At 36.8% G+C, this 15,039-nt stretch overlaps 1 protein-coding gene across 4 annotated transcripts in view; it reads left to right on the top strand.

The window, feature by feature from the left end:
- Positions 1 to 3,308: 3,308 nt before the first annotated feature.
- LOC127664379 (ankyrin repeat domain-containing protein 26-like) overlaps positions 3,309 to 15,039 on the top strand; it is a 125,145-nt gene continuing 113,414 nt past the window's right edge. For all 4 annotated transcript variants that reach the window (XR_007973185.1, XR_007973186.1, XR_007973187.1 and 1 more), the window contains exons 1-2: positions 3,309 to 3,527; positions 8,980 to 9,058. The gene's annotated coding sequence lies outside the window, so the exon portion shown is untranslated. The remainder of the gene's footprint in view (positions 3,528 to 8,979; positions 9,059 to 15,039) is intronic.

Genomic DNA, 15,039 nt, shown 5'->3' with positions numbered 1-15,039 from the left:
CATGAATTTATTGTTTTTATAGCTGCTTCTTCATGTGACTGGAGGATTGACGCAGCTCTCTGGAGTCACTTTGGTAAAGGATGCTGAATCCTTTCATGATGACTCTGCCATATGATATTTTGAGTAGACACTCTTAGACTACTGCTCTTTTTTTATTGGCTCCTCTCTTCTACTTGGTATTAGCATTGTCTTCTAAAATTCAAAAAAATATTTTATTTTTATTAAGTGTGTGAGTGTGTGTGTGTGTGTGTGTGTGTGTGTAACTGGGTGTGAGCATCGCTTTGTATGCACAGACTGAAGGAGGAGTTGAGGTATCCTGCTCTAAGATTATCCTCCTAATTCCTTGAGATGGTACCTCACTGAGTTTGAAGGTAGGTTGGCACATGAGCACCAATGGTCTTGTCTGCAGCTCTCAAAGGCTGGGCTTACAAGCACATGTGTAGTCATATGTGTTTTCTGTATGGAGGTTTGGTCTCAGGTTCTCATGCTTGTGCAGCCAACACCCATATACACTTAGCTAGCTCCCTTAAGGTTGATGGATCTAATTTTTAATCTGCTAAGATGTTTTACAATATTATGGAGTGTGCGTGTTAATGTATTTTTGTATGTGTGTTTATATGCACATGCATGCATGTATGTATATCTATGTGTGTGTGCCTGTAATGCATCTTCCTAAATTGCTCTCAACCTCATTTCTTTTGAAAGAGCAACTCTCACTGATGTCAAAGCTAATCAATTCAGTTAGGTTGGCAGTCCAGTGAGCTCCAGGTATCCTCCTGTCTATGCCTCCCATGCATTAAGATGACAGAATGTACCATCATGCATAGCTTAAAAAAGGAACACAACAACAAAACAAAACAAAACAAAACAAAACACACCCCCAAACCTGCTAAGTTATGGGTACTGGAGTTCAAATTCAATTTAGAATAGCTTGCATAGCAAACACTTTAATGACTGAGAAATCTTGTCATTCCTCATCATTTCAAATCATGTCACAACATTGTGTAAGCTTAGATTTTTTAATATGTACATTAATACAGCTTATCAACCATTTCAATAAACTTTCTAGCCCACCATCCAAAGGCAGGGGAAAAATTGGAAATAGGACAAGTGGTATGTGTACCTGTTTAAAAGTAGGTCTTTGGATGGTGATTCTAATCTCCTTACTCAGGATAACATCAGACAAGTTCAGTAGTCTCCGGATACCAACAGGGCAGTACAAAAGTGTCACCAAACAAGAGTCAGCAATGGTGGCACAATTCAGCAGAAGATACTAGGCCTCCCCTGAGTTGGCATAAGTCAGCAGGGGCTAGGAATAAGTCAGACCAGCTGGAATGCCAGGAGTTTTCTGCCTTGTCTCTTTCAGCAAACTGAAGATCAGTATAGAGGCAATACCAAAGCAGAGTTGCATAGCTAGCTATGCAAGCTCCTTATCACTGTCTTTGTGTTCTACTTATAATCTCTCCAAATATGACTTGACCTCCCTTGGGTCTTGCTTCAGCAAAACACCATGTGAGTTTGTATCATATGACAAAACCAGAAAGTCACACTTCAACATTTTAAATATACACAAATATTTTCTTTCTCACAAAACATAACTTTCCAACACACTGGTTGAGTGCAGGTTGTACCAATACTCTAAAGAGTTGTTAAGACCGATTTTGTGTGCTTGCTGTACCATATATTTTGGTAAAGTTTCATAAAAATTATGAGAAGCCACTTAATATAGAGAGAAATTTATTGAAAGCAAAAGCTGCCCCTGTAGGATTTATCCACATATGGCATTTTCCTCACAGTTGTATGAGCCTTGAGCTTACCATAGTGGCACCCAGTAATGCCATGAAATGTGATCAGTTTATATTATGCATCTTCACATTTATTTATATTCTTGCCTTATGCAACATTTTGTCGCTTAAGTTTTTTAAATTTAAATTAATACCCATATCTGTGTCCTTATAGTAATGTAAGTTTTTTTTAATTTAAATTAATACCCATATCTGTGTGTCCATATAATAATAAATGAAAACTATTTAAGTATGACACATGACCTCATGACATTCATATATGTATTTTATTATTCTATTTTTATTTATTATTTATCAACACTTATATGTAACTAATATGTGCTTAATATATTTAACTATGTTTATGATTTTGTTTTATCTTATTTGATGTCAAAACTTAGTTTCATTTCTTTATCATTTTAGTCTGTAATAATGATTTTATCTTTCTTCTCCATTCCATTCTATACAGTTTTCTGAATTCTATATATGCATTATATATTTCTTATAATCAGTTTGGTCCTTCTTTTGTAGTTTGTATAATTATTAGGTAAACCACAACAAATGCACCCAGCATATTGTTTTTTCTCCATTCCTAAAGCATGCCAATGCTTTTTGCTAACTATAGTCCTGTAAATTATTCCTTGTTTACTCTAGCCTATGGGAAGACATGCCCTTTTCCTGGCATTGTGTGAACACTGGTGGTCTCCTCTAATTGTGTGGGATGTTGTGTCCCTCAGCCCCAGGATATTTCCTGGAATTCCAATGTTGTTATGTGCTCTATAGTATGTTTCAGACGGCCTAGTAACATGCCCAGAGCATCCCCTCTTCTTTGTGTCTATTTTCCAGACTTCTGGCCTGTGATTTCTGGCTGCTTTCTTCACCAAATAGCTTATCTGCACAGCTCCAGGAGTCTAGGAGAGTCAGAATAGCTTTGTCCTCATGATATTCTAACCTAGTCTGTACTATCTCAGCACAGAGATAGAAAATTGGGATAATATCATCAAACTATTTTAGTGCTTATTAGCTAACAATTTATGTCATGTCTGAAGCATTTAATCTTCAGTGTCTAAAACATGTTTTTTTCTGATTTGTGTTGTTTGAGGTAGGAATCAAAATCAGTACTTTTTACTTGACCTTGTTTAGATTTAGAGGGCAGTAGCATCTCCACTTCTAGTCTGCTGTAGAATACTGGCAATGTGCCTCTTCACACTCTGACCAACTACTTCTTGTTCTTACTTCATGCCTACTCATCCCTTCCATTAGGGCATATTCCTGCATGCTTATTCAACATTAAAACTTTGTTTGACTTCAGTATCATCTGAGTCTGTAATATCTGGTTTTATGTCTTTTTTTGTCTTCTCTACTAGTTCTTAAACTAAACACCTTAACTGTCTTCTTTTCATATCTTCAGAATGTACCATGTCTTCCACTGTGTGGGTCCTCAGGATACATTTCTACAGTGCATCATGTTTAGGTAAAACTCTAGTCTGTTTTATTTATCAAAAATGCTGCTGTACTGTAATTGTGCTTTTTCTCCAATACAGATATAAATTCTGAGATCCTAGTGAAAATCTGGGGTGCAGTTTATACATATAAAAGATCAATAGACTTTGAAAAACATAACTGTGAACTAATTGAAGAAGATTGTGAACGTATAAGTAATGAAATTATTGCACTGCGAGAGGAGTGGTCTCAACTAGAGATTGAAAATGCTGAACTGCAAGATGAGCTATGCAGTTTGAGGTAGGATGTCCCAATTTTAGAGAAATATTTTAACTGTTTTCATTAGAGCATAAATAGAACATTTGTAGTTTGTCACTAACTTTGTAAGTGTTCTGAAAGGGAAGAACTTTTCATATTTGGGTTTTATTATTATTACTTTTGATAGATATCTTTATGTAGTCTAGGGAAACCCCAAATTTGTGATCTTCTGGCCTCAGTTGTTTGATTTTGGGGTGACTGGTTGGGTGCTTCAATTGTTAAGTGGGAGAATTGTTAGCCTTGTAGAATGTGAAAATAATTAAATTACAAATATCATTATTACTATTTCCATAATTATGTACATATGCGTATATGAGATATATGTATGTGGCCCATGCAATCACACTCTTGATATCTACAGAGAAACCTCATTTTCATGAGGCATCAATTAAAGTTTTAAAAAATATTTTACAATTATGCTACAAAGAATACACTTTCTTAAAAGCTTCTCTAAATATTGAATTATTTTTATTTGAATACAAATTTGAATATATTCTTTAATATTGATTCCTTTAGCTAAAGGATGTAAATCATATTAAAGGACTTGGCTGATGTAATTGTTCCAAACAAAATTTATATTAATTTCAAATTTCACCGATGGAATATGAAACAATAGTTTTCTTAATTAAGACAAATTCTTTTAATATTATATTGCTTTATAGTGAACCAAGAATTTTAAATAAAGTAGTAAAGTATCACCCTTCCATAGAGATAAACTTAGATCTTATTTCATTCTCATATGCACAAGGCAAATATATGATTTCTAAATAGATTATTCAACATTAATTCACAGAAAAAATTCAAATTTGTATGTTGAGAGACATTTGATACTTTGTAATTGATTACTAAATTTATCAAGTAAATTGTATGATTTATATAATTGATAGAGTAAATTGAAAGAAAATAAAATAGAAATAAAAAATTGTAAGAATGCATTTGAGATGATCTGTATGATGTTGGATTCTAATAATGAACAAAATGCTTGAACATATTTTAACATTCTTTATTCCTTTGTGAAACATCCTTGTGGCTAATTATATTTTATGAAGATTATAGTTTAGTTGTATAAAATTTATAAACTTTAGTGAACAGAATAACTTGAAACCTAATATTTTTATTAATTTTTTTGGTAATTTTAGATAAGATATTGTAATTATTCATTCTCTACCCCACTGGTTCTTCTCAACCTGTGTGTTGTTACTAAGTTAGGGGTTAAATGACCCTTTCACAGGTGTCATATAAGACCCTTAGGAAATATTTACATTGCAAAACATATAATACATTGAAAGATATACATTACAATACACAAAATAGCAAAATTACAATCATGAAGTAGAAATAAAAGTAATTTTCTACTCGGGGTCACTACAATAGCAGTAACTATATTAAAGGGTCACAGTATTAGGAAGTTTAGAATTTAGGACCTGCCCAGCCAGAGGCCCATGCTCCTTCCAATTTGCACCTGTTCCCAGAGCTGAGCCTGTGCTCTGGATTCCCACCCATTCAGGCCCCACCCAGATGCAGCTTGACCCCAAGGAGTTCTGACACATCCAGGATCAGAGAATCCCAGGATCACTGTAGCAGTTATTTATAAAAAGTACTGCACAACCAGGCCTTTGCACCAGTCCTTCCATGTATCCGGTATAGAGTGACCCTCAAACTTGAATAGTTAACCAAATATATTTATATATAAGAAAGTTCCAATTTCATAATGCCAATTTACAATGATAAAGTTCTGTCCCAATATTTCTAACCTCTCAGTACAGGAGAAACCCATCTGACACCATCTGGATCTGTGCATCCCCTCCTGCACTCCCTCGTGCAGCTCCCATGCTCCTTCTCTTTCTAACCCTCCTTTTCTTAGCTCCTCCTCCTCCTCTCTCCCCTGTCATCTCTGGCCTCTCACAGCCTCAATGTGAATGGATAGGAAATATCTTGCATCAAATCACAGGTTTCAAGAAGGCACAGGCTCTGGTCAGAGACAGTGAGGCCAGTTAACACCAGAGATAACCAGATGGCAAGAGGCAAGCACAAGAACATAAGTAACAGAAACCAATACTACTTAGCAACATCAGAACCCAGTTCTTCCACCACATCAAGCCATGGATACCCCAACACACCTGAAAAGCAATATTCAGATCTAAATTCTCATCTCATGAAAATGATAGAAGTCTTGAGAAGGCCATAAATTACTCCCTTAAAGAAATATAAGAGAACACAGGTAAACAAGTAGAAGTCTTTAAAGAGGAAACACATTAATCCCTGAAACAAATACAGGAAAACACAAGCAGATAAAGAAAGTGAACAAAACTGCCTCATAGTTTGAGGAACTGCAGTTGTAGGTATTTCCTACCATTTCCCACCATAGATGTGAAAATACTACTGCATGAGAACTGATGTTAATTGACTAGAGAATATTGATTCCACTTTGCTATTTTCATATCAGTGCTTGTGATGCCTCCCATAGTCTTATCTGCTACGTTCTGCTTAAGCTGGGAGATACTGAGTGTAATGTAACATGATCATTCCAGCCAAGCAGTACTAAGAACATAACCTATGCATTATTACAAATGTACAAAATGGCTTGTTCAATGTAATTTGTGAACATACATGATGTAGTGTGATGTGTTCAGGGCCTCAAGCTCCTCATATTCTGCCACTTTCAGTAGTATGGTAAAGGACTCAGTGAAACTTATGTAAACTTACTGTCATACCACCTAGAGGATGATCAGTTGCAATCATATTAATGCACAACACAGTTATTGTATGTAGCTCACATTGTGATGAGTATTCTTTGAAGGCTTTTATTCAAAGTTGTTCATTTGAGTTGGAAACTTCATGTTCATTTTCAAATGAAAAATTCAACAACACAAATATGACCTTATATGAGCCACAGTACTTAATGTGTGTTTAAACCATAGTAAAAATGCATATATAAACAAAAGTCACAACAAAATGGAATTTCCTGCTTATCAAACTTGGCAAATTTATTCAGGGACTGTGCAGTAGTCCTTGACTATGTGTCTTTAAATATCACTGAATTACCTGGATGAAGTGACATGAAGCATTATGGACAATGGCATTCCTACTACAGTTGATGTGACATTAGAGGTGTAGTTTACATAGCCACAGCAACATGCAAATGAAGTGCTGGCTGTGTTCTAATTCAACATCAGCACAATATGCAGGGTAGACATTTTGATTCATAATGAAACAAAAGTTATTTTTCCTGGTTCTTTACAAAAGGTCATTGGGGTTCACAGTGCATGAGACATTCACTTCATCATGTTGGGCAAGTCAATGGAATGGTAAAGCTTTAAAACACTAAAACATGGTGACTATATGAAATTTAAACTATAGCACTCTTCTTTTGACCCCCCCCAGAAGCTTGTGGCTATCTGACAATGCAAAATTTGCTTAGTCCAAGTTCAAAGGCCAAATAGATAATCTTAATAGTTTCTACATTACTCATAATGCCATTTTTCTCTGACACTAAAGTCCAATTCCTTTCATAAATTATGAAAATTACATAGGTTTTTATGTCAATTACCTAATATATACCAAAAGATAATAATAGGAAAATATTAATGAATATTATACCAAGTACAGCCTGAAACCCAGCAGGACAAACATAAAAAACATACCCACAGTCTGTGGTACATGGTGGTGCCACATACACTCCACCAGGATTGGGCAGCCCTGCCTCTGCAGTGCCATATAGTACATGTGGTCTGATTTTGGGCCAGTTCCATTCATTTACTGGTACTTCCATCACTTAAAATCTTCTATTTCTGACATCTGCAACATCCTATTACTTCTTTGCATCTTGACAATTTAGGTGTTACCTTCACTCCTTTACACATAAACCACTCAGACATTCTGTATATGGACTTTAACAGATTCACATCGTCTTGTCTAACTGGCGTTTCTATGCAATACTGCTTTATCGCACCATTGCCAAGTTATGCTTGCATTTTGACATACACTGCAAGACTATCACCAGAATGGTTACTACTTAGTGATTTTGCAGCTTAAGTAACACCCAGGCCTGTGGACACAGGGCAGCCAAACTTCAAGACTCAAATCCCCATCTGGCTTTTAGTAGGAGAGTATAACTGAGGCTGTATTCAAGGTTGAGAGTCACTGCTATCCTAAAGAATGCATTCCCTCTTTGTTTTCATTTTATGCATGTACTTTTGAAGTTTGGGCCTGTCTCAAAGGCAGCCCTGTTAATGCAAAGTACTCTAAGCTGTTTTCAGGGTTGATGAGCCTTTTACTTTGCTAGCCATCTTGTCGAAAGTTTGTCTATTTCCACCAGGATGATGTCACATTTCTAAATAACCTGTATACTTTTCAACTCACTTGGTTGCCCTAAGCAAAGTTAAAACCATGAGCATTAACAATGTGATAGCACAAAGTATAATGACTTCTGGAATATTTCCTCCACTAAATAAACTTACTGACTACTTTTAAATTCCATATCACTGAGATTTTCAGGGATGGATACAGATTATAGGACAGAATCTAATGTGTATGGCCTTGGGCCAACTCTGTAGAAGAGTTCTTTATTCCACCTGCAAGCTCATGATCTGCATTCATGTAAGTGAGTTTTCTGGTCTCATGAACTCATGCAAGAGTGATTCATTAGTCCAGCCTTATTTTGAGCCAAATGTAAACCACAGTTCCCACGTTTTCCAAATGCCCACTATTCAAGTCTCCAAAGTCTAAGAAACACATTGGCAGTATCATTACAGAAGTGATTAAATGACTCCATTTCCTTTTTAATCACTTCCCTCACTATGGAGGTGATCGCTCAGAAGTCAGCTTGATAGAGAAAAATATATCGGCTCAGCATTTCAGAGAATCTCTAGTCTATCATGTCAGGAAAGACCTGAGGGCAGTGTTTTGTTTTTGCAACAGGAACACAGGGCACAGTCTACCTAGTGCTTCTTTTAGTTGCATGAGGTACTTTATGAACACGCAAACTGCGTCATGATCTTGGGACATGAGGGTCACTCACAGAGGTCTATAATGTAAGCACTGTGCTGAATAGCTCTAGTGTTTTCAAGGAAAGAATGAAGAAAGAGAAATTGCATCATTCATAGTAATTACACACTTTTGAAATCAGGAAACATTCTGGTCTTAGTTACTTAAAATTCATAGTTTGTTGGTGGGTGGTACTCACTCAATGTGTGTATGCTTTGTATGTGTGAAAGTTTGATATGCACTAAGACAAAAAAAGAAAATGCATATTTCTTCAAATTACATCTAAAGTTTATAGAGACAAAGGGGCACAGAGAGAGTGATAGTTTCCAAATCACTATCTTTCAAATTTTTCAGAATTTGTGTAATCATTTGAATGTTTCTTCAGAAACTAATTTGGTATTTTCCAATGTGGCCAGTTATGCACAATCACTTTAAAACATATTTTTAGGGCCACCCTTGAAAGTTTAGAATTAAATGATGCAGCAAGCCTCCAAGCAGAGGAGAATGAAGAGCTTTCAAGAACCCCGGTAAGTATAGACTTATGAAGTCCATTTTGTTTTAATTCTCTAATACTTGAAAGAAATTTTCCTGTGTTCAGAAACAGCATATAACCACATTTTAGGAGAGTCAGATATTCTCCCTGTTCAAATATTTGATAGCTTCAGATTGTTACTATTTGTTAGTAATTATAGGAGTCAGGTTAATTGTCTGCCCATGAGGTAGTGCAGTAGTAGGTTCTCCACTAAGGATAGGATATATTTAGTCACAGGTTCTTGGCTCAGACAACAGTTCAAGGTATGGGTTTAACATATAAAAGGGGCCTTACATCCAATTAGAAAACAGTAGATTAAGAGTCTTTTTTACCACCAGTGATGGCTGGCAATGGTAGTCATAGTTGCAGGCAGCAGGGTTCATATCTACATATGTGTTGATTTCTTTTCTCCTCTAGCAGCTTCTAGCACTATGAAAGCTAGCTAAGGGGAATAATGTTTCCAGGTTATATTGTAGATTCCCACATGTTATAGCTCAAGGAGTGAGGTCTCCAGGAATAATTTCTTTCCATCAGGTTTTAGAGGGTAACCAAGAGCATTAGGAAGTACCTGAATATCGTATGACCTCGCTTGTCAAAAACTGTAGAAGAAGAAAACCATTCCTGGGATAGCATTTATTACCACTGCGGTATTGAATAGGGCCAGCATCACCCCATTGTAGAAACGCTTTTTTCACTCATTTTATACATGTGTATATGAATATTCTTTAGAAAGCTTCTATAGTATCAGGTCTCCATATGACATTTTGAAAGATCTTTAGTATTTGTTATTTTATTTTTATATTATTTTATTTATTTGCATTTCAAATGTTATTCCTCTTCCTGGGAGCCCCTCCACAAACACCCCACCTTTTTCCCCTACCGTTTTAACCTCTAATTGTGCTCCCACACCAACTCATCCATTCCTACATCATCCCTTTAGCATCTTGATTCTCTAGGGCATCAAGCATTCACAAGAACAAGCACATCCCCTCCCCCTGAGGCCAGACAAGGCAATCCTGTAGCAGGGACCATGGACCAACCCTTGTATGCTCTTTGGTTGGTTGCTTAGTTGTTGGGAGCTCTGAGGTATCCAGTTATTGGATACTGTTATTTATCCTATGGGGTTGCAATACCCTTTACCTCCTTCAGTCCTTTCCCTCACTCTTTCCATAGGGTTCCCCATGCCCAGGCCAATGGTTTGGTGTAAGTATTTGTATCTGTCTCAGTCAGGTGTTGGTAGAGCTTCTCAGAGTACACCCATGCCAGGCTTCTTCCACATCTTGGTTTCAGCAACAGAGTTAGGGATTTGACATCTGTATATGGTATAAATCCCAAGTTGAGGTGGTCTCTGCATGGCCTTTACTTCAGTCTCTGCTCCAGTGTTGTCCCTGCATTTCCATTAGACAGGAACAATCCTGGGACCATATTTTGAGATGGGTAGATTGCCAAATCCCTCAACTCGGGACATGTCTATCTACTGGAGGTGGTCTCTTCAGGTTCCATTTCCACGCTGTTGGTCATTTTGACTAAAGACCTCCCCGTTAGGACCGGGTACCCTCTCACACCCTTGGTGTTTTTATTTTCTATGAGAAATGAAAGAGAAAGGAGGCAAGCCTAAAGAGACTTGAGGTGGGAAGTCCGGGCTAGTAGTGTGGATTGGCTTGAACTCATATTTTCAGTCACTCAGTGCCAGTTGTGGACAGGATACCTGAGTGATGCATATTCTGCCAGAGAAAGGCATGGCTTCTTCCTTCACCAGCAGGTGCTATTAGGGGTGAGTTAGATGAGAACATGTCTTGATGAAATGAATAATGTACCAAGAAGAGAGTTGGCAAAGCCATTTTTTTTGTGTGTGTGTATGTCTTAGGCTTTCTATTGCTGGGAACAGATTCCATGATATAAAGGACAAAATTGATTTGTGACTAGCTTACAGGTTCAGAGGTCCAGTACAATACCAAGACAGGAAGCATTTTAGTTTTTAGGCAGGCATAGTGCTGGAGAATGAACTAAGAGTTCTCCATCATGATCCAACCTCTGTCAATAGATTGGCATTCTCAGGAAGGTAGGAGAAAGCACTCTTCAGAAATGGGTGGAGCTTCAAAGCCCACTGCCACAGTGGGGTACTTCCTGCAACAACACCACACCTACTCTCAGCAGGCCTTATCTCTTAAGAGTGTCTCTTCCCAAGAACCATGCATATCCCAACCATCACACTGTGAGTAAAGAACATCCTCCCCAAAGGTCCTCCAATGTCAGGAATAGAGTGAGTTACTGAGGGGAAACAAGGGCTTGACCAGACCAGCAGAGCAAGTTTGCCATTCAAGAGGGTCATAGGATTCTTAGCCCCAAGTAGCATAGGGATGGGAATATGAATATTCTTTCTGCTGAGGGAGGGAGGCTATTCATGTATGTCCACAGATGATGAGGTGAAAAAGACAGATGGAAAGGTAAGAACACAGCAAACCGAGGAGAAGAGTTCTGCCTGTGACTCCTCTTAAGTGAGTGTCATAAGTCCTGGGAAGGTGAGTGTTGGAAGTTTGAAATATCTCCTTTTGATAATTGTTGGTGGCATTGAGTTCTTCAATGTGCATGGTAATGGTCTTGGAGACTTGGTAGGGTTGGAATACCAAAGGAAAGAGGAGTAATTATGACCATTAATTATAGTAGTTGTTACTATTGAAGGGTGTACTGAGGAAGTATGAGAGTTAGGGTAAGGAAGACAGAGTTCAGACTGGTACTGGCCATATCTTGGGTCATGGAAGAGTTCTATTAGAGACTCATAAGATCCTCCCAGGGACTGACTTCTACAGGTTAAAGTTAGGAATGGAATATTTACCTAGGGAAGAAATATAGAATTCTGGAACCACAGGATAGATTTCAGAGTACATGTGTGGTCTCTATTTATGATAGTATGATGTAATGTTACTGTGGCAAGCATGGAAGATGACATTTCTAATAGCAGAAAAATGGTGAGTCCTGAGGGAGAGAGAGGGTTAGAGTGGGAAGAGTGGGGACATCAACCTTGGAGGTGCTGTCAGAATCATAGACTGAAGGTGTATAATAGACAGTAGAGAAACAAGGAGACCGTTACTGAGGAAGAGTCAGAAGAAGAGTCCCAGAAAGAGGGCTACATTAGTGAGCTAGGAAAAAAAAACCTTCCCATGTTTAACAAATAATATTTATAAATTTATATATCAGAAAAATGTCACAATGAAAATGTCACATAGCTGAGGTCTTCTATAAAGTGTTATCTGGGGGCCAATGAGATGACTAAGTGTGTAAGAGCACTTGCTGCTGTTGCAGAAACCTGGGTTAAGGTCCCAGCATCCATGTGTCAATGCCTAGTTTTTGGAACTCTAGCTCTTTTGGAAACTGGTAACATTTCCTCCTCAGATCTGGCAATAGGTAGGCCTAAGCCTACAAAAAATACAATCTTGCCAAACACCCAAATCCATAAGACAATTTTAAAAATTATTATTTTGAAATCTATGCTCACATGTATCAATTTCAGAAAATATGTTCTGAATTATCTAAGAATATTATGCTTGGTAAATAATATTTCTAAGAAAGAAAAGTGGATCTCTACAGTTAAAATTGTATTCATATATTTTTTTTCAACGTCTGAAAAGGCTCAAGAAGAACAGTTTAAGTTGTACCTGTCACTGACACAGAGTTTGCATGAAATGAGAAGGAGAAATAGGGAACTAGAAGAAGAAATAGACAGGTATGACATTTATTTATCAAAGCATTCACCCACAACTAAAGAGTGATTTTACCAAAACCTAAATATAAATTCCTATCTTGTCTACAAGTTTATAATAAAACAAATAGTTCTATTTTTAAACTCATATAAGAAACCTACAACACAATTTCAAATTTTGGAAGAACAGTATTAATTGCTAACTTCTGTGATGATTTTGACCATAATAAGTGACAGTGAAAGCATTCTCTGATGTCAACTGTAATCTTCCTAATATATTTTCAATTTCTACTTTGAAATATGCTTTTATTTTTTTCCTCCTACATTTCAGATATTAATACCCATATCTTGTTTGTGTGCTTGTTATAAAAGATCAAAATTTACATGGATAAAATTGGGTTTTCTTCTACTTTTAAATATTTAACCATGATATGTTATTCATGTGGACCCATAAAAAGATATACTAATATTCCATGATCATAATCCATATACACATGAAATATAAACATTTTCAAACCTGAGTTTCCTTTAAGAAATTTACATGTATGTGTACATAAACTAACATACAGATTGATGTCTTATATTTTATATAGGAATTGTTCTATAGTATCAAACAGAGCTCAGAATCCAAAAATATTTAATTTTCATTTAAGGCCACTGACATGTCTTTTTATTTTAAGGCATCTATAAATTATATGTAATCATTAATTGTGCTGGTTGATTTTGTCAACTTGACACAATCCAGACATATCTGAGAAGCAAGAACCACAATTGAGAAAATGCCTCTATGAAGAATTGCTTATAAGAAACATGTGCAGATATTTTCTTAATGACCATGGAATGTGGGGTAACAAGATCATTGTGTATAGGTTCCATCCCTGGCAGATGATTCTGGGGTGTAGGAGAAATCAGGTCAGGCAAAATATGAGCGGCAATCCATTAAGCAGCCTTCCTCTCTGGCCTCTGTGCTGCCTAGTTTTGTGAACCAAGTTATATTCATCTAAGAGAAGGGAGCCTCAATTGATAACTAATATATTGCTGAATAACTATAATACTCTATTACTTTTTGGAACATTGTCAAATGCCTGTGCATGCATAGCACAGGTGCATTCTAAGTTTACAACTTTTTGACATCCTGAATACAGAATCTTCAGGCTTAGAATGCCTCTCTCTCTCTCTCTCTCTCTCTCTCTCTCTCTCTCTCTCTCTCTCTCTCTCTCTCTCTCTCTCTCTCCTCCCTCCCTCGATTCCTTCCCCTCCCCCTCTCTCTCCTCTTTCCCTTGCTTCATCTCCCTCCCTTGCTGCCATGCTCCAGCCCTTTCTGTTTCTATTTTAATGAGTACACAGAATGATAGATAACATGAAAACTTTCAGACTTGTAATGCATGAAAGATGTCATTATTCTATCACCTGAAATAAAATAATACAAAATTTCTCGTAACTTTTGAGTCTCCCAACATGGCTGGCCTCTTTTGTTTTTATTTTTTATTTTAATTTTGATTTCTCTAAAGTGTGACTAGTGTTTTCCTGTGATTTAACATTCTGCATATGATATTGCATCTTCTGCATTTTGTGAAAACCACATTAGGAGGTTCTCTAGATTTCTTCTTAAAAGGTTGCATTAGTTACACATCTGGTGCTATGATAAATTCAATGACCAAAGAAAACTTAAGGAATAAACGGGCTGTGTTTACAGAGGGACAGATTCCACAGTAGTTGGGAAAGCAGCAAGCCTCTGCCTCCTGACGTTTCCATAACCTGCCCAAGCATCATCAGTAACTGGAGCCCAAGTGTTCAAACACTTCTCCTACAAAGGGCCATAGAATCTTTTCAAGTCTTTCCCCATATTTCTATATTTGATCCCCTATGTCTTAACGCACTGATTGTCCTCTTTTCTTTTCCCAATTATCCTTCAAAGGCTTTATTTGTCTTCATTCTAAATTTTAATTTTGATTGGAATTCAACCAAGGTACTTACACACACCACACATACTTGGTACTACTATGTGGAATGAATCGTTGTTTATTTGCATGTGTTTGTGTGTCTTGAACATATGTATTCATTTGTGTGTATACATGATTTAAGCCTCTTCCCCATCCAGAGGTAATTAAGAAAATGTTCCCACAGGCATGTCTCTAGAATGGTATAATCAATAATTTTGTCAGTAAAGTTTCTTTCTTTTCAAATTAAACTTGTGTCTGTCAAGTTGATAATAATAAACAACACCAACAAAACAAAACAAAACAAAGTTAACCAACAGAATAATAGTATCTAAT

The sequence above is a fragment of the Apodemus sylvaticus genome, chromosome 14 (assembly GCF_947179515.1).
Source record: "Apodemus sylvaticus chromosome 14, mApoSyl1.1, whole genome shotgun sequence".
Taxonomy (NCBI): domain Eukaryota; kingdom Metazoa; phylum Chordata; class Mammalia; order Rodentia; family Muridae; genus Apodemus; species Apodemus sylvaticus.
Note: the sequence above shows the minus strand (reverse complement) of the source record. Positions and strands in the feature narration are given on the sequence as shown.